The 19,661-nt window shown below is 40.8% G+C and overlaps 1 protein-coding gene across 3 annotated transcripts in view; it reads right to left on the minus strand.

Moving 5' to 3' along the window:
• megf10 (multiple EGF-like-domains 10) overlaps positions 1-19,127 on the minus strand; it is a 114,617-nt gene extending 95,490 nt beyond the window's left edge. For 2 of the 3 annotated variants that reach the window (XM_064943422.1, XM_064943424.1), the window contains exon 1: positions 18,842-19,127. The gene's annotated coding sequence lies outside the window, so the exon portion shown is untranslated. Of the gene's footprint in view, positions 1-18,359; positions 18,436-18,841 lie in introns of those variants that run through there. The other variant, XM_064943423.1, reaches the window with a different exon arrangement.
• Between the last annotated feature and the right edge of the window lie 534 nt (positions 19,128-19,661).

Consider the following 19,661-nt stretch of genomic DNA (forward strand, 5'->3'; position numbering starts at 1 on the left):
ATCTTCAAGTGCACATTACAGTGTCTTCAGAAAGTATTCACGCCCCTTGACTCTTTCCACATTTTGTTGTGTTAAAGCCTTCATTTAAAATGCATTTTTGTGAGATTTTGCGTCACTGGCCTACACACAATACCCCATAATGTCAAAGTGAAATTATGTTTTTAGGATTTATTTTACAAATGAATTAAAACTGAAAAGCTGAAATGTATTGAGTTAATAAGTATTCAACCCCTTTGTTATGGAAAGCTGAAATAATTTCAGGAGTAAACATGTGCTTTAACATGTCACATAATAAGTTGCATGAATGAGTACCTCATCTCTGTACCTCACACATACAATTATCTGTAAGGACCCTCTGTCGAGCTGTGAATTTCAAACACAGATTCAACCACAAAAATCAGGGAGGTTTTCCAATGCCTCGCAAAGAAGGGCACCTGACATTGACTATCCCTTTCAGCATGATAAAGTTATTAATTACACTTTGGATGCTGTATCAATACACCCAGTCACTACAAAGATACAGGTGTCCTTCCTAACTCAGTTGCCGGAGAGGAAGGAAACCGCTCAGGGATTTCACCATGCGGCCAATGGAGACTTTAAAACAGTTACAGAGTTTAATAGCTGAGATATAAGAAATCTGAGGATGGATCAATAACAATGCAGTTACTCCACAATACTAACCTAAGTGACAGAGTGAAAAGAAAGAAGTCTGTATAGAATAAAAATATTCCAAAACATGTATTCTGTTTGCAATAAGGCACTAAAGTAAAACTGCTAAAAATGTGGCAGAGGAATTATCTTTATGTCCTGAATATAAAGCGTTATGTCTGGGGCAAATCCAACCCAACATATCACTGAGTACCACTCATCATTGTGGTGGCTGCATCATGTTATGGGTATGCTTATCATCGGCAAGGACTAGGGAGGTTTTTAGGGTACATAGAAATAGAATAGAGCTGAGGACAGGCACATTTCTAGAGGAAAACCTGGTTCAGTCTGCTTTACAACAGACACTGGGAGACAAATACACCTTTCAGTAGGACAATAACCTAAAACACAGGGTCAAATATACAGTGGAGTTGCTTAACAAGACGACATTGAATGTCCCTGAGTGGCCTAGTTACATTTCTGACATAAATCGGCTTAACAATCTATGGCAAAATTGAAAATGGTTGTCTAGCAATGATCAACAACCAACTTGACAGAGCTTAAATCATTTTTTAAAGAATAATGTGCGAATATTGTTCAATCTAGGTATGCAAAGACTTACCCAGAAAGACTCACAGCTGTAATCATTGCTAACGGTGATTCTAACATGTATTGACTCAGGAGTGTGAACGCTTACATAAATGAGATATTTCTGTAATTCATTTTCACTAGATTTTCATTTAAATTCCACCCCTGTGCACACCATTACAACAAGCTAAATATACCACAATAATCACATCGGAGATACAGAAGAACCTGTGCGTGTGGAAAGGCCGGATGAGCGTCACACATTGAAAACACAAATGTCACTGATCTGACATGCTTTGATACGAATGAGCCCTATCAAATCTCAGAAACCTTCTCGGGACTCTTTTGATAGGAGAGAAGGATGCATTCTTAAAGTATTAAAACAGGTCTAAACTGGCCCTGCCCACTGAGTCATCACTTCCTGCCTGACTCACAGAGGGTGGAAGGGTGTCGGGGGCAAAGTCCTTGAGACCCAAAGCAGGTCATTTGAATATTGCACTACTTTGTGCAGAAATCCCCCTCTCCCCCACTTCAGCTTCCCCATCCAGTATTATACAGGCAAGACTGCAAAAAGGGAGGGGTAAGAGCCCAAGCCAACAATGCATGCCATTGGTGCAAGCCCATCCCTGTGCCATCAAGGCCCTAGCAGTGTTTAGTCTCAGAGGAATCCAAAGCCTCTTTTCACTAATGGCCATGTTGAAACCAGTTTGCTCTCTCTTTCTCTGTCTCTTGCTCTCTCTCTGTCTCTATTTTCTATACCTCCTGTCTGATAGTACACTGCTTAGACAAAGCATCCCTGGCATCAACAGTCATGTCACATCCCAGGCAACTGTACATGGTAGAAGTCTATGACAGCACATAAACAAGTCAAAAACAAAGTAAAAATGCAGCACTGGCTCCAAATAGTATGTTTCTTTGATGATTTCTAAACTTTGAATCTTTGCGTGCAAGATTTTGCTCACAGCTTGAAGGGATAGTTCTCTCAAAGAATTTCAGAATTTGTCAGAGGCGTTCAAATAAAAAAAATCCCATTGTGTGTAGTGTAAGACTAGTTAATATGCAACATAGTCTACAAATCAAACATTGTTAGTGTGGCAGGTTGGGCTTCCTGCAAGGATTGAAGCTTGTAGTGATAGAAAGATACCCCTGGTGGATGCAACTTCATGTATATGATCTGACCACATTGCTTCTACAGCTGCTCTCCACATCTCTCTGTGCTAGCTAGCTAACCAAATAAAAGGCTAACCACCAGGGCTGCATCTCTGCCTCAGGCTAACCTCCCGAAACCCCAGTAGAAAGAGGATGGTGGAAGACGGGCTTCTGCGTCCTCTCGCTGATGACAGTGTGTCTATGCGGGCGGTTAATGGGGGCACCAGGGGCTCGCTCTCTGGTTTCACTGAGCTAACGGGCACAGCTGCACCCACCCCGCAAAACCCCAAACCCCCTCCCCGGGACAACTGCAGCAGTTCACAAACAAGGGTGTTGCTGTGCGTGTGAAAGAACCCTACACACACTATACACACCACTCCTGATGCAGGGCTTAGGGGGCCAACAGGGCTTTGATATGCTGTGCATAGCAGTCCAGTATCGGATGCCCCGGGGAAGTTCATTCAAGCACAAACAGAGGACGGACTGAGTCCGTGCACAAAGTATTCAATTGCCAAAACATGCTGTCTTCTTTAGGCACTTCTGCCAACATGGGGCTTAGCCGTCCAAAGTTAGTTCACTAGAGAACTATTCAGAATTGAGATGACGAAATGACAAGCTGTTTTACACAGTATATGCTGGTTAGTGGAGTTGTCAGTTATGACAGCAGTAGAGTCAGATACTGAAGAGTGGTAAACAGGCAATAGCCAATTGGTGCATAGGGTGCAACAGCTTTGGGTGATTGGGGACGATAAGTACCCAGCTAGCACATAACGTTCTGAGAACCATATGTTTCTTAGAGCTTGTTGAGAGCGTGGTTGGTTTCCGAATGGGTGGCAAGGAATAAGTTAGTCCTAAATATTTCAAAAATTAAAAGCACTATATTTGGGACAAATAATTCACTAAACCCTAAACATCAACGAAATCTTGTACTGAATAATGTGGAAATTTAGCAAGTTGAGGAGACTAAACTTCTTTGAGTAACCCTGGATTGTAAACGGTCAAAACATATTGATACAACAGTAGCTAGGATGGGGAGAAGTCTGTCTATAAAAAAAGCACTGCTCTGCACTCTTAACAGCACAATCAACAAGGCAGGTCCTACGGGCCCTAGTTTCGTTGCACCTGGACTACTGTTCAGTCCCCAAGTCCAGAATAGATTATGGGAGGCGCACAGTACTACATAGAGCCATGACTACATGGAACTCTATTCCACATAAAGTAACTCATGCAAGCAGTAAAATTAGATTTGAAAAACAGATACAAATACACCTTATGGAATAGCAGGGACTGTGAAGCGACACAAACATAGACACATGAATACAAACACACGATAACATACGCACTATACTCACACGTACACATGGATTTTGTGTTATAGATATGTGGTAGTAGAGTAGGGGCCTGAGGTCACACAGTTAATACGTTGTGAAATCCGTTCTGAATGTATTGGTGGCGCAGGGGACTAATTCCATAGTTAGAGGACCGAAGATCATTGGTTTGAATCGCACTGACGCCGCGCCACAATAAAAAATACATGCGTTTGCATAGTTAATGCCTAAGCAAATGGATTTTCATCTGTGCATTCATCTGTGCATGGAGTTCCAAAAGGGTAAATTAAGCTAGCAGTGTTATTAGAATTCTTATTGAAACATTATTTAATTACCTTCAAATAACCTATGATTTTTTATTCTCAGAATGCTAATAAAACCTCTCAGGAAAACTTTCAGGGAACCGGAGATGTTCTCAGAACCTTCCTGCAACTTAAAATGAACGTTACCAGAACAGGCAAAAATCTCACTTCCGTTCTCAAAACTTAAAAATTCAGGTTTACCAGTCAGGAAACTTATGGCTTCGTTCCCAGAAACAATGGGAAACCACAAAAGTATGGTCCCACAACTTCCAAGGAACAAAATGTGCTAGCTGGGTAGTAGTCTTGCAAGAGGCTCATAGGAGCAGCTTCATGTACAAGTACACACCCTGGACAGGACGCTAGTCTATCGCAGGGCTTTGGCAGGGTTTGAACCTTGAGTTTATCAACTGTATCTACAATGTACAAGTGTGAATAACTAAGAGTCTTTTAAAGGAGGTTGAGTTTTCATCTGACAAATCCTACAACACAGAACAAAACATCTTGCCATCTCTTGATACTTTAAATCTAAAACGTTCAATTATTTCTTCTTAGAAGGCGAATTGAATTCTTAAAAAGTTTGAATGTCAGATCTGTCATTTGTCAGCCCACATTAGCATGTAAATGACCCAGAGGATGTATTTAGCTAAATTGCTAAATTGACAGTGCCATGATCCCTTCCTGTGACATCTGCTTTATAAATCAAGTGAGTTAGTTCATGAGTTTTGATTGGACTTGCAGTAGGAATACCTCGACAGGACAGACAGTTTCCTTTACTAGATAATCAAAAATAATCTAGCACTTCCCATTTCCTTTACATTCAGGAGGAACATGAATGACCCTGTGCTGTGTGTGCGTTTGTGTGGGTGCGTGTATTCGACTGTGTGTTCGTGTATGTCACAGTGGTGGGGCAGGACTCCAAACACCTTCTCACAAAAGTCCCTATCTAGTTACAGTTTTCCTCAATTGCTAAAACACTAAAACCCATTAGCTGAACAAAGTTCTCAGTTGCCTGGACTCATTTAGCTAATTATGCAGTCTGTTGTCAATACCTTAAACCATTTCACATGGTAAAACACAGTCTGTTGTCAATACCTTAAACCATTTCACATGGTAAAACACAGTCTGTTGTCAATACCTTAAACCATTTCACATGGTAAAACACAATTTGCAGATCTCACTTAGACTTTTCAGCAAAACTCTAAACACATTCTCATTCTCAAAACACATTCTGCACTCTAATGCACATGTCATCCATACTGGTAAACACAAGTGGCAACAATCAAATACAAATAGAGAACACATGTCATTGATTGAACACAACCACTCAAAATTGATTTAACCTGTTTCAAATGATGCGACACAGCCAATATAAGCCAGTTCAGAGAGCAAACAGGTTGTTGAAGGTGCGAAGGAGAAAGTCTGAGAATGGATACTGTAGTACAGTGCATTGTAGGTTGTATACTGTACAATGGACACATTGTATGGCCCTGAACATTGTGCTTTCCATGTATTAACAGTACTAACTGCTCAATAGATTTTGACTGGTTGCAGGTTCATATCAACAAAGAACAACATTTACAGTATCACAGAGACAAAGGACAAGTTTGTGAGATGCAGGGTACACTACTGTAAAAATAGGGGTACAAGGAGGAGGAAGAACAAAAAACAAAATTGCAAAGAGCAAAGCAGAGTAATCGTTTCTGAGCAATTTTGAGCTACTATGATAGAACATGTTTTCGTTCATCAAAAGACAATGACAGAAAAATATTAATATTTTTTTAGATTAAAAATGTACTTCTCCCTGAAAATTGTATGTTTTGAACAATGTGTTTTCTATTTTTCGGTGTATTGTTTACTGACTGCTTGAGAGTATATATCATTTTGACCACTTTGTTTATGATTTGAGAGCAGTGTTTAATTTTGAACTGTTTTGAGGCGAATGTTTCATTTTGCAAGAGGAGTCAGAGGTTATGTAAATAGTGCTTGAAGATGAGGTTTTGTGTTTAATGTTTTCAGGAAATGGAGCAAGGTTTCAGAAATTGTGTTTTAGCAATTGAGAAAAACTGTAATTCAATGAACCTTCGGCTAGTGTGAACGTGAAGCTTTGGAGTTGGAAACTTTTACCAGTAGAGAGAGAATGAGTGAGTAGGTCTATGTTCTTAGTGAAGCTTTAAAGTTGTCTTTATCTAGATTGATTCAAATTGATATGGTTAGTTTGTCTTTGCATGATCTGAGCATAGAGAGAGAGAGAGAGAAACACAGCTGCTGTGTCTCTTGTCATCTGTGGTGTGTCGTCTGCCTTTCACCTGACCCACTCAGCTGTATACCAGGACAACCTGCCTTTCTTTTAAACACACTTTGCCTGGGAAACTGCTTTGCCTGGGGTCCCATAATGAGTCTCGTCCTCTACCAACTACGTATCTCCCTACCTAATAGGCTTGGGTAGTATACCGTATACACGGTATAAAAGGGTATTTTGAAGTACTGACGGTATGATTTTCAATAACGTCCCCCAAAAATGTGATTGTTCGTTTACAAAGAGCACATGGGGCTCTTTGTGAACGAACAATCACATTTTTGGGCAAATGTGACGTGACGATCCACTGTTGAGCAGCACAAGAGAGGCGATCAAGTTACACAAGGAATTCACAACTAATGTTTGCCAGCTAAGTTAACTATCTAAGATGTGCCAAGTACATTTTCTCCAGCTCAGAGCTCCAGCTATGCATTTTGGTTTGCTAACTTGCTAGCTATAACATTAGGTGTCTAGCTTGCAATATCAAGCTGCTTGATTACAGCAAAGACAATCAATCCCCTTCTGGATCAAGTGTGAGTAACCTTTTGAGATAGATAGTATTATATATTATATATATAATATATAATACTATCTATAATATATAGATAGTATATAGATAGTAGAACTTTATGAGCCAGGTTGTCTGTCCTTGCATTTGGTTTATGTTCGCTTGCGCTTATTAGCATATAGCTAGCGTCAGCTAAAGGAATTCGCTAGTATTTTTGTTAGTCTTTGTTAGTATAAGAAATAATCAAAAAAATGTGCCCCTCTGCCGGTAATACCATATACCCCGTTATGGCACAGGAACTGTATGAAGGTATGGAAGTCTAATACTTTAAGACATGGCGTTTCAATCAGTAATGTAGTGCTAGAAAAATTGGTGGGTAAACTTTGATTGGCAGTCACGGTGCAGAGAATTACGTTCGCTATACTTTCAATGCATTTTTTCCCAAAAGGTTGGTAAACTTTACCCTCCACTGCATCACTGGGTTCAATGTACTTGCTATAGAAGATGTAGAGCAGAATTGGGGAAAATTCTATTTCATTTCACAACAGGAAATACATTGGAAACCACTTAGCTAAATAACAGAACTAAACAAATGTCTAGAAAATGTCAACTACTGTATGTGAACTACTACAGTAAGACACTGTTCAGTGAAGTACCAGGCACAAGCAGTGAGAGGCACAGCCTAATTAAGAGTGTGTGTGTGTGTGTGTGTGTGTGTGTGTGTGTGTGTGTGTGTGTGTGTGTGTGTGTGTGTGTGTGTGTGTGTGTGTGCGTGCGTGCGTGCGTGCGTGCATGCGTGCGTGCGTGCGTGCGTGCGTGTGTGTGTGTCGGTGGTGCATTCAGAAAAGCTGTACAATTCCCCTTTCTGAGATATCTACTGCAGCCCTCTTCCTCCACATACAACACCCATTCTGCCAGTCACATTCTGTTGAAGGTCCCCAAAGCACACACATCCCTGGCTCGCTCCTCTTTTCAGTTCTCTGCAACTAGCGACTAGAACGAGCTGCAACAAACACTCAAACTGAACAGTTTTATCTCAATCTCTTCCTTGAAAGACTCAATGATGGACACTCTTACTGACAGTTGTGGCTGCTTTGCGAGATGTATTGTTGTCTCTATCTTCTTGCCCTTTGTGTTGTTGTCTGTGCCCAATTATGTTTGTACCATGTTTTGTGCTGCTATCATGTTGCGGTGCTACCATGTTGTTGTCATGTTGTGTCACTACCATGCTGTGTTGTCATGTGTTACTGCCTTGGTATGTTGTTGACTTAGGTCTCTCTTTATGTATTGTTGTGTTGTCTCTCTTGTCGTGATGTGAGTTTTGTCCTATATTTATATTTTATTTACATTTGTATTTTTAATCCAATCCCAGCAGGAGGCCTTTTGCCTTTTGGTAGGCCGTCGTTGTAAATAAAAATGTGTTCTTAATTGACTTGCCTAGTTAAATAAAGGTTAAATAAAAAATAAAAAAATTTAAATGCCAAGTGATCCCTGCACAACACATAAACTCACACAACCCAATAAAGCATCGCACTTTAAAGGGGGATTCCACTAATGGTCAAATGTGTTTGGGGAAACAAAAAACATTAGGATATACTCATAAACATGTATGTTGACAGATGTTGAGAGGATACAGCATTTTTGCTCATCCCATAACCCCAAAAAAGGTAACTTGGTCCATTTGATGCCCCACCTGCGTTAGCTGTGATTGATTGAGCTTTCCTGTCTCAAAACTGTCCAGCCTCGTCTATCCGGTACTCCAAGCCGACTTGAGCAAACGCGCAAATTATTTTAAAGACTTTAAATACTACTTGAGCCCAGGTCTGGCCAGTGTCCGCATATCATTTCACCTAATGCTCTAGTTTTCATGATTAGAACCAAAGGAGGTCGTTGGTTCCAGACAGTCAGACATCAGGGGATGAGGAGGGTCAGACAGTAAGGATGGGAAGTGTGACTGCCACCAGAGACAAGAGAGCAGGAAATGACAGTAAAGTTGCCCATTTATAGCGGCTTCCAGGCAGTGGACTTGGATACGAGAGGCCTGGAATGAAAGTATAGAGTTACACACTTTGCTGCCCTGAGGACCCAGACCCAAACAGCAGAGAGAGATATCAGAGGGATATGTCGGTAGGCGCCAACCGTGAAAGCCTTAGTCATAACGCCAAAACGATGTTATCTTATGACAAATTGTATTATAGAATGTTATGCCATTGTGTAGTTAAAAAAGATGTGCATTAGGGAAAGTATGCTAATGGTTAACTCCTCTGTCACTCGGTCGCGTCGTTACCATTGTTATCGACATTCTGCTGACACCGCAGCCATGTTGATGCCTGACTGATGACTAATGCCCAGTCTTTCTGAATGGGGGAAAATGACTGTTTTGTCTAAATTACACTAAAGTGGCTTGGACATATGATTACTAAAGTAGGCAAATAATTAGTAGGAAACAACTTTGCCATCCTTATGATGCAGGGCAAGTTTACTTTAGAGAGATGGCAATGTTGCCATTAGGTAGTAAAATTCGTAAGAAATATCTAGCAATGATAATATTAGCTATCTAAAATTCAGTGCTGTCCCCTCAATCTTAGGTGGCTAGCTAAAGTTCTACTGCATCTAAAGTCAATCTGGTGACATCACAATGATGACACAAGGTTTTCCTACTAATTATTTGCCTCCTTTTTAAATGTCATCGTTTCCAAGACACAGTAATGCACTTTAGATGAACTCTTCATCAACGCCCATTGGGAATGCATTGAGTAGAATGTTCAGTTGGGAATCAGTCCTAAAATGAATGTTCAAAACAATATTGTGACAAAACGTGCAACCTGGTTTCAAGTCCTGGGTACCGTTGAGCCATTGACCCTGAAAACAGCTCACTTGATTCAGCCCTTAGTGCAAATGTTCCACTGTACAATTATCCCTGTTGCCCGGCAATTGACCTCTGTTACGCTGATCAAGCTGCCAAATTTGGGACTTAGGATCAAATTGTACTACTGCTGCCAACAATGTTAGAGCGTCATTAACAAGACTGATCTCAAATAGACACTTAATCTGAAAACATACTGTATACCAGTATGATTCCTGATTGAATAATCTGTCCCTTCTAGGGTTTACGGGTTGGCTCTATACCCTGACATCTAATGCAAAGGTCTGCAATGCTCTTTGAAGTTAAGCGTGTGCCCTCTTTGACTTTTAGAGAAAAGTAATGTTGTCATAAGAGACGAATTTCCAATTATCAGAACTTGCTCAAATAACGTGTAGATTACATTTGCTGGGTCTACGTCTGTGATACTTCCCATAGAGAGTGAACTGTGAATGTGAGGGGGATAGGCTACCTCTTCATGCCATCCTCATCCATTTAGCCATGTTTAGCTAGCTAGAACATGGGCAAAACTAAATTTAACTTGATTAGAACATGGGCGAAACCAACTTTAGCTACCTAGAACATCAGTGAAATTGACTTTAGCTAGGTAGAACATGGGTGAGAATATGTTTAGCTAGAACATAGGCAAAACCAAATATAGCTGGATTAGAACATGAGTGAAACCAATGTTAGCTAGCTAGAACATGGGTGAAACCAACATTAGCTAGCTACAACATGGAAAAAACAAGTTGAGCTAGCTATAACATGGGTGAAATCTACTTAAACTAGCTAGAATATGGGTGAGACTAAGTTTAGCTAGAACATGGGTGAGACTAAGTTTAGCTAGAACATGGGTGAGACTAAGTTTAGCTAGAGCATGGGTGAGACTAAGTTTAGCTAGAACATGGGTGAGACTAAGTTTAGCTAGAACATGGGTGAGACTAACTTTAGCTAGAACATGGGCCAAACCAAATTTAGTTGGATTAAAACATGGGAGAATCCAACGTTAGCTAGCTAGAACATGGGTGAAACCAAGAAGATAGCTTCATTTTACTAGGCAAGTCAGTTAAGAACAAATTCTTATTTTCAATGACGGCCTAGGAACAGTGGGTTAACAGCCTGTTCAGGGGCAGAAGGACAGATTTTGTACCTTGTCAGCTCAGGGATTTGAACTTGCAACCTTTCAGTTACTAGTCCAATGTTTCCAGCCACTAGGCTACCCTGCTGCCCCTTTAAGATGGTTTCCTCTAGGTTTCTTCCTTCCAGGGAGTTTTTCCTAGCCAATGTGTTTCTTCTTCTGCTTGCTCTTAATTACCGTAATTAATCTAAATTAAGATAGAAATGCTAAACCATTTACATTTAAGTTCTTCCTAAATATTCCATATTCTAAAGTGTAAAACCCAACAGCATACATCCGAAAGATCACATTACTATGTAGGAGTCAGAGTATGCTACGTGGGATAGGGTGTATAATTAAGCAATAAGGCCTGAGGGGGTGTGCTATATGGCCAATATACCACGGCTAAGGACTGTTATTTTGCACAACGCAACGCGGAGTGCCTGAATACAGCCCTTAGCCGTGGTATATTGGCCATATACCACAAACCACAGAGGTGCCTTACTGCTATTATCAAATGGTTACCAAGGTAATTAGTGCAGTAAAAATACATGTTTTGTCATACCTGTGGTATAAGATACCACGACTGTCAGCCAATCAGCCTTCAGGACTCGAACCACCCAGTTCATAATTGAATGAAGATCAGTAATGTAATTATTTGGTGGGTGATTATATTTGCCCAAGTGTGTATTATACGCATGTTCGAATAGGAAATGTTATTTTCTTGCATATCTCAATTCTCCCTGAGACACCCTCAAAGAGTGGGGTCGTGGCCAGCGTCTACCATTATCAACGGCAACCCTGGAGCAATTAGGGTTAAGTGCCTTGCTCAAGGGCACATCAACTGATTTTTCACCTTCTCAGCTCGAGGATTCAAACTAGCAACCTTGGGGATATTGGCCCAACACTCTAACCGCTCGGCTACCTGCCACCAGCAGATCACTGCCGAGTGCAAAACAAAATCGGATCTCAATCCAATTGCACATACATTATGTTACTATGTGATCTACTATACAATACATTTGCATCTATATTATTCAATTCAGATATGTAATACAGTACCACCCGGGGAAGAAAAAAACAACAACTGACCTGCAATAAACCCAAACATGATATTAATCCTGTTTCACATTTATATATAAAAAATTATATGAATATATGAATATACCATGAGAATTTTTCATTGTTGCAACTGTGGTTTGGGTTTGTAAAGGTAACTCAGACCGCATGAAAGACGGGTTCATTTTACAGTCGGCTTTGTCAACAATTGTTGTAGATTTTTGAAAGTGGGGGACATTGAGGCCGGCAATCTAGCTCTGCATGTCTACTGAGATTTGTCATGCCATTGTAATAATGGTGTAAAGACAATGGAGAAAGGTGATGGATAAGTCCATCCTGCAATACTAGATTGGAGTTTTAAACAAACAACCAAATAAGTTTTGTTATAGTGGAGAGGGATTGGGCTTTATCAAATATGAGCTCAGTTCAACTCAAAAGGTGAGTTTCAAGGTGGGAGAAATACATTCTTGATGAAAAGCTACAGTACTTTGCCCCTTAGAGACACCATAAGGAGCACCCAGAACTTCCCCCTCCCTGAAGAATAAGAGTATGTTACGTTGACAGGTCCAGAATGATCCTGTCTCAGAAAAATGAAAGAGCGCTTTAGGAGAAACTAGGGTGGGCTCCCTCACATTTATTTACAGTGCCTTGCGAAAGTATTCGCCCCCCTTGAACTTTGCGACCTTTTGCCACATTTCAGGCTTCAAACATAAAGATATAAAACTGTATTTTTTGTGAAGAATCAACAACAAGTGGAACACAATCATGAAGTGGAACGACATTTATTGGATATTTCAAACTTTTTTAACAAATCAAAAACTGAAAAATTGGGCGTGCAAAATTATTCAGCCCCTTTACTTTCAGTGCAGCAAACTCTCTCCAGAAGTTCAGTGAGGATCTCTGAATGATCCAATGTTGACCTAAATGACTAATGATGATAAATACAATCCACCTGTGTGTAATCAAGTCTCCGTATAAATGCACCTGCACTGTGATAGACTCAGAGGTCCGTTAAAAGCGCAGAGAGCATCATGAAGAACAAGGAACACACCAGGCAGGTCCGAGATACTGTTGTGAAGAAGTTTAAAGCCGGATTTGGATACAAAAAGATTTCCCAAGCTTTAAACATCCCAAGGAGCACTGTGCAAGCGATAATATTGAAATGGAAGGAGTATCAGACCACTGCAAATCTACCAAGACCTGGCCGTCCCTCTAAACTTTCAGCTCATACAAGGAGAAGACTGATCAGAGATGCAGCCAAGAGGCCCATGATCACTCTGGATGAACTGCAGAGATCTACAGCTGAGGTGGGAGACTCTGTCCATAGGACAACAATCAGTCGTATATTGCACAAATCTGGCCTTTATGGAAGAGTGGCAAGACGAAAGCCATTTCTTAAAGATATCCATAAAAAGTGTTGTTTAAAGTTTGCCACAAGCCACCTGGGAGACACACCAAACATGTGGAAGAAGGTGCTCTGGTCAGATGAAACCAAAATTGAACTTTTTGGCAACAATGCAAAACCTTATGTTTGGTGTAAAAGCAACACAGCTCATCACCCATCCCCACTGTCAAACATGGTGGTGGCAGCATCATGGTTTGGGCCTGCTTTTCTTCAGCAGGGACAGGGAAGATGGTTAAAATTGATGGGAAGATGGATGGAGCCAAATACAGGACCATTCTGGAAGAAAACCTGATGGAGTCTGCAAAAGACCTGAGACTGGGACGGAGATTTGTCTTCCAACAAGACAATGATCCAAAACATAAAGCAAAATCTACAATGGAATGGTTCAAAAATAAACATATCCAGGTGTTAGAATGGCCAAGTCAAAGTCCAGACCTGAATCCAATCGAGAATCTGTGGAAAGAACTGAAAACTGCTGTTCACAAATGCTCTCCATCCAACCTCACTGAGCACGAGCTGTTTTGCAAGGAGGAATGGGAAAAAAATTCAGTCTCTCGATGTGCAAAACTGATAGAGACATACCCCAAGCGACTTACAGCTGTAATCGAAGCAAAAGGTGGCGCTACAAAGTATTAACTTAAGGGGGCTGAATAATTTTTGCACGCCCAATTTTTCAGTTTTTGATTTGTTAAAAAAGTTTGAAATATCCAATAAATGTCGTTCCACTTCATGATTGTGTCCCACTTGTTGTTGATTCTTCATAAAAAAAATACAGTTTTATATCTTTATGTTTGAAGCCTGAAATGTGGCAAAAGGTCAAAGTTCAAGGGGGCCGAATACTTTCGCAAGGCACTGTATTTGTGAGGCTAAAGAACTTCTGCCCCCTTCTTATAGCCGTCCAGTACACACAGACATGTGTTCCTGTCAGTCATGGCACATCTCCATTTGTCCTCCCATTACACTCTGTGTTGAATTATTCATGAATTATTACAACTCTAATGTTAAAGAGTGCAGAGGCTGGTATTTAATCAAACCTGTAATGTGGAAAAAGTCACTATTCTGTACTGCAAAATCACACCATTTCATATAGAACATCTTTGTTTTGTTTTATGACACCCAGTAAACATTTTCTCAATATTTCCACACTATGATGCATAACAATCTGGTATTTCACATTGTGGATTTCACAGCATGTAATTGATTGAATTTCCAGCCGTAGGCTCTTTGGAACCATGAAATACACCATACTGTGTATTGTATCACTCATTGTACTGCAGTAACATTGAATATCACTCTGACTAAATCTCATGATCTTCCTAGTCCTGATTGTGTCCAATCTCTGCATCATAAATGTATGTTTTACATACATCCTCAAGTTTGGAGAAAATAATATAGCTAGCTAGGCATTTACACAAATAAGAATAGGAAACCAGCAAAAATGTGGAGGCATCTGTAACAGCCTTGCTTATTTTCATCTGTCCCAGGGAGTCTGTGTCCATGGCTGAACCCTTTAATTATAACAAGGAATAATGTTGTTTTTATTGCTAGCAGCTGGAGGAGCTTGCCACTCCCAAAAACAAACTGAGCTTGTTATATTATCATAATGATACAGTCGTGGTAAACGGATTAGCCTACTATGATCATGCTCCGGACTTTCTTTCCCGCGCCCACCCCCATTCAACTTATTGGTAGACTAACTGTGTTAGCAACGGCCTGTACTTCTGTTCTTTACTAGCAGTGCTAGGGAGTAAGTGGCGCAACCTTGATTTAGCCTTGAAGACTTGGCGTCGGCTCCCTAAGATAATGCCTACCCACTGGGCACAGACATCAGTTCAAAGTCTAGTTTTGACATACATTTGGTTGAGTTGTCAATTAACGGGAATTCAACGTGAAATCAACAACAAAAAAGTTCAGTGTCATTGGATTTTTTTTAAATGCCCTTACACAGAAACAACTTTGATTCAACCAGTTTTTGCCCAGTGGGTAAGCTTTAACTCAGCAGGCTAACACAGTCTTATGGCATGCAGGAAACACAGTTTTGAACCCCTGTTTGTCGCATACTACACAAGAAAGCAATAATCAACACACCACACAACTATAGCTTGGACAAACTGTCATGTCTAGTCTAGATGCTGACACTCTTCTCCACTGTCTATTCACCTGACATAGTCAATATTTGACCCAAGTTTACACTTGTGGTCATCTCTCTCATCTTGTTACATGAAAGAGCGTATGTAAGGAACTGTCCTGTTATCTGGTTTTAATGTCCATTCTAGAATTCCCTCCTAGCCAATCAGAAACTAATATTCAACAATGCTGTGGTATAAAACAGTGTAACATCATCGTATACCCGTGTGAGTCTCTCTCCGGACACTTTGTGCCCTTTTCTTCCATTCACAGCATCACATGACTGTGGCAGCGAGACAATGATCACCATACTGCAGGAGCCTCGCGCTCCGCTCGTCACTGCCCCCGGGACACTAGGCGGCAAGATTTCTCCAACTAAAATAGTTCCACCCTGTGGCACTTACTGGCATGGGCTTAATTCAATGGTTTGGTACACACATTCTTCTTGTTAACTCATTGGAAGCTTTCTATTCAGAGTCTGTCTCTCTTTGAAAAGATGAAGGGGGATGGATGATGTGACAAAGGCATTTTAAGGCACTCAAACACAGGCACTCAAACACACACACACACACACACGCACACACACACACACACACACACACACACACACACACACACACACACACACACACACACACACACACACACACACACACACACACACACACACACACACACACACACACACACACACACACACGTAGACATAAGAATAGAATATGGGCAGAGAGACACATGCACGTGTAACAGGGGAACCTCAGGTCCCATGAAACTCATGCAGATATGTGCACAAGCGCCAACATACCCTGAGTGTACAAAACATTAGGAACATCTTCCGAATATTGAGTTGCACCCCCTTTTGCACTCAGAACAGCCTCAATTCGTCGAAGCGTGGACTCTACAAGGTTTTGAAAGTATTCCACAGGGATGCTGGCCCATGTTGACTCCAATGCTTCCCACAGTTGTGTCAAGTTGGCTGGATGTCATTTGGATGGTGGACCATTCTTGATACACACGGGAAACTGTTTAGCGTAAGAAACCCAGCAGTGTAGCAGTTATCGACACTCAAACCTGTGCGCCTGGCGCCTGGCACCTACTACCATACCCCCATTCCAATGCAGTTTGTTCAATAGTTTGTCTTGCACATTCACCCTCTGAATGACAGAAACAATCCATGTCTCAATTATCAAGGTGACATCAATAAGGGATCATAGCTTTTACCTGGATTCCCCTAGTCAGTCTATGTCATGTAAAGAGCAGGTGTTCCTAATGTTTTGTACACTCAGTTTACATACAGTGCCTTCTGAATGTATTCAGACCCCTTCACTTTTCCACATTTTGCTACGTTACAGCCTTATTCTAAAATTGAATAAATAAATAAAATATCCTCAGCAATCCACACAAAACACCCCATAATAACAAAGACAAAACAGCTTTTTAGACAATTTTGCAGATGTATTAAATATAAAAAACAGAAATACATAAGTATTCAGACCCTTTGTTATGAGACTCGAAATTGAGCTCAGGTGCATCCCTATTTCCATTGATCATCCTTGAGATGTTTCTACAACTTAATAGGAGTCCACCTGTGGTTAATTTAATTGATTGGACATGATTTGGAAAGGCACACACCAGTCTATATAAAGGTCCCACAGTTGACAGTACATGTCAGAGCAAAAACCAAGCCATGAGGTAAAAGGAATTGTCAGTAGAGCTCAGAGACAGGATTGTGTCTAGGCACCGATCTGGGGAAGGGTACCAAAACATTTCTGTAGCATTGAAGGTCCCCCAAAACACAGGACTCTCAGACCATGAGAAACAAGATTCTCTGGCCTGATGAAACCAAGAATGAACTCTTTGGCCTGTAGGCCAAGAGTCATGTCTGGAGGAAACCTGGCACCATCCCTACGGTGAAACATGGTGGTGGCAGCATCATGTTGTGGGGATGTTTTTCAGCGGCAGGGACTGGGAGACTAGTCAGGATCAAGGCAAAGGTGAACAGAGCAAAGTACAGAGAGATTCTTGATGAAAACCTGCTCCAGAGTGCTCAGGACCTCAGACTGGGGTGAAGGTTCACCTTCCAACAGGACAACAACCCTAAGCACACAGCCAAGACAACACAGCTTCGGGACATGTCTCTGAATATCCTTGAGTGGCTGAGACAGAGACTTGAACCCAATCAAACATCTCTGGAGAGACCTGAAAACAGCTGTGCAGCAACGCTCCCCATCCAACCAAACAGAGCTCGAGAGGATCCCAAATACTGGTGTGCCAAGCTTGTAGCATCATATACAAGAAGACTCCAGGCTGTAATCGCTGCCAAGGTGCTTCAACAAAGTACTGAGTAAAGGGTCTGAATACTTATGTAAATGTTATATTTCAGTTGTTTATTTTTAATACATTTACAAAAATTCAAAAAACTATTTTTTGCTTTGTCATTATGGGCTATTGTGTGTAGATTGATGAGGGGAAAAAACAATGTAATCAATATTACAATACAGCTATAATGTAACAAAATGTGGATAAAGGCCTTGTGCAAGCTACTCGATCAAGACACACACAATTCAATATCAAGCTCACTCAGAAGTTGCAAATTAACATTAGAAATCCAAGAGCACACAATGGGCAATCTTGCTTGTGACCTGAAAAGTGGCATTGGCCCCCGAGTCAATGCCTAAACTTTGGCTTAGCTGGGTAATGTGATGGCGCACAGGAGATGCTGGGTCGAACCCTGGCACCGGCGGTTACACTGACACTTACAGTGGGGGAAAAGAGGACCCTATGTATAATATTTGGCTAAACTACCAGACCTCATAAATAGCAAACGTCCAGCTGCTGCTCAATACATGAGGACTTACGGGATAACGCAGAACCACAATGACTCTAAACTCACTGGTTCCCAATGTTCGTGGAGGTAATAAAACAAATACAATGAGAATACAGACAGGGCTCGAGCTGTTGCTATTTACCTTCGTGAATAGACACTGAAATTGTTTCCGATGCTTGTCTCGTATCACCGCGTCGCAGCGCACCATTCAGAACACAGAACCAAAACAACACTTTTTAAGACCTGTCACTCATGCTAAGTGGCAAGATTATTGCATAACATGATACATCTAATTCAAATACATGAATATGAGATCAATCAACTCTCCTTGAGTTTATGCTTATTGATGGTAGGCCTACATCATCTTACGTTGTATAATGTTTAAGTAACCTATTTGAAAAGCAGTGCATATTTTAATCAGAAAAAAAGATGGGCTTTATAAAAGATGGGCTTCTTAAAATCAGAAGAACTTTAAAGAAAGTTAGGTTCTTATTAGGATTGTTCGAACATGTTCAATTAAACACTATATTATGTTTAATACAACCGTACAAAGCAGGCAAGATAGACCCGATATTGCCCAATAGGCTACACACCAAGGAACGAAATAATTAATGCAAAACATACCTATTCTATGCGAGGGTTTTCGTCCTATTCGGGCTCATGGATCCTTTAAATGTTTCGCTCCTCACAATTGAATGGTCCTCACTAGTGAATGATGAATGATCCAAAAACTACAGGTTGACGAAAATAAGTTTATCCGGTGAATGGTGAAACCAAACGTTTTCCACTGAAAGAGGAAACGAGACCTACAGTACGCGTCCAATTATACAAACGTGGTTTAATTGTCAGAATTGCGAAAATGCTTTGGTTTGGCTCATATACTGTACATCCCAACAGCCGTCGGACAGTGAGAAAGTTATCCCGAATGTCAAAAACACTGGCACCACTCTTGTGATGACCTCACCGCGACGTCAGCCAATCAGGACGGTAAGGGATGCAAGGAGACTTGTAAAAAGGGCTCGACACTTTTTTTGTGTGGCAACTGGAAATTTTGTTTTTGATGTTGAAAGAAAAAAAGATACCATTATTTTGTATCGTTTCAATATGAACATAGATGTACAAAATTAGTTTACTGAATGTAAAAGTGTTCAATTAAATACATGGGAAAATATGTATTTATCTAAAATGTGCTTTGCAATCTGCGTAACAGTCTCCAAGGAGCCAATGAAAGGAGCATACAGTATTATAGGCCTAGGTTTACGTTGGATACTTTTTCAACATCTCTGGTGTCATCTAGCGGTAAATGTTGTGTATCACGTGGAATTACTGTACAGCATGGCCAAGCCTATGGTCCATGCTCTTGATATAAAGGATGGCAAAAGCGTACACTTCAAAAGAAGGAAGATATTATTAGGGGTCAGAACTCACCCCTGCAATAGAGTAG

The sequence above is a fragment of the Oncorhynchus masou genome, chromosome 28 (genome assembly GCF_036934945.1).
Source record: "Oncorhynchus masou masou isolate Uvic2021 chromosome 28, UVic_Omas_1.1, whole genome shotgun sequence".
Lineage (NCBI taxonomy): Eukaryota > Metazoa > Chordata > Actinopteri > Salmoniformes > Salmonidae > Oncorhynchus > Oncorhynchus masou.